The following is a 1,358-nucleotide window of genomic DNA, read 5'->3' as shown; positions in this document are numbered from 1 at the left end:
GTACTGCTGCCCTCTTGCCATCCGATCCCACTGCAGGCTCTGAGCTGTGCAGTTTCACAAGCTGGGAGGACACAGAAGGCTGGGTCCCACAGCAGGCTGGGGAGCTTTCTGCTGGCTACTTCCCCAAAGTTCCTGTAAAATCTGTTGGTTTACAGCAATGCATTGAATGGGGATGTAAAACACCAGCCCTTAAAAATCTATGCTGTGCTTGTGTTCTGCAGACTGTTGTGTTCACCTTTGTGTTCTTCATACTGTTTTTGACTGCATTATCTCTTGGGGTTTGTGATTTTGTGGGGTTATTTTTAAATAGAGACTAGTAACAAGCCTCCAGTTGAACTCATCCCATCTGCGTGCAATGAATGGGGCAGAAATCAGTGTGGTGTTTCTGTCTAGTTCCTGCTGAAGGTGATTTATATGGTATGACAGTATGGCTGTATTCTGGTCCTGGTTCTCTTCCTAAAAAATTAGGCAATCAGCAGCTCTTGCACATCTGAAAGCATATGCTTCTTAGTTTTCCAGAATAATTCATATTGGTTTGTTTTTTGTGTAAATATAATTTGAAAGGAGGAAGCAGAGGAACTCGTAAGTACAATGGAAAATAAGGAAAATTCTGAAGTTGTAGGACTATGGTTAGAAAATGGAAATTGAGGTTGAATTTTTGTGGTGAAAACCCTTTGTAGTGTTTGCTTTCAGATTTCTGCTTGTGCTTATTAGGATTAATGGTAGAGCAGTGCATCCAGGCTTTCCATCTCTACGCATGTGTCCTTAGCCAAATGATAAAGTTAAAACATTATGAAAAAAGCATGAGGAAGAAATACTGCTGCTGTTAGACAGGTATTCATCCTGCTGCTGTTGTGTGAACCTGAAGATACTTTTGTCCTGTGGTTATGAGGTGTGGCTCTGCCAGGAGCTGTGTTCAACTACAGCTGAAGTTACAGAGAAAGTGGAACGTGTTGGTGCTTCCTTATCTTGGTTACTTGTGCTTTTCATCCAACCAGAGTCTTGAGATGCCAGGGTGGTTGCAACTCGAACCTGCCTCTTGCTGTGTGCTTGAGTTTGGTTTTACATTTGGTTTTGGTTTGTGTAGCTCAGTGATTTCTTTTTCTTCCTCTTTAGTAGCAAATCTGGTGTGCCCCTGTTCACTGGTCAGCCTGATAACACACTAAGTCTGCTCCAGTTGGCTCAGGCACAGCCTGTTCTACAAAGTTCACAACAAAACTTTGGACCACATAAGTTTGACTATCTGGGGATATGTCAATAATTGCAACACAGATTACCAGGGGAAACTGTACTCTGGAATAACCAGACTTTGCTTCATTGTTGGCTTTGTTTTTGCTGGGCTTTTTATTTTGTTTTTA

The 1,358-nt window shown here is 42.0% G+C and overlaps 1 protein-coding gene across 27 annotated transcripts in view; it reads left to right on the top strand.

Moving 5' to 3' along the window:
- The window catches only part of FBRSL1 (fibrosin like 1), a 503,076-nt gene that overhangs the window by 181,879 nt on the left and 319,839 nt on the right, over positions 1–1,358 (top strand). The gene's annotated exons all lie outside the window — the stretch shown is intronic.

Source organism: Lonchura striata, chromosome 15 (genome assembly GCF_050655825.1).
Source record: "Lonchura striata isolate lonStrDom1 chromosome 15, ASM5065582v1, whole genome shotgun sequence".
NCBI classification, from domain to species: domain Eukaryota; kingdom Metazoa; phylum Chordata; class Aves; order Passeriformes; family Estrildidae; genus Lonchura; species Lonchura striata.
Note: the sequence above shows the minus strand (reverse complement) of the source record. Positions and strands in the feature narration are given on the sequence as shown.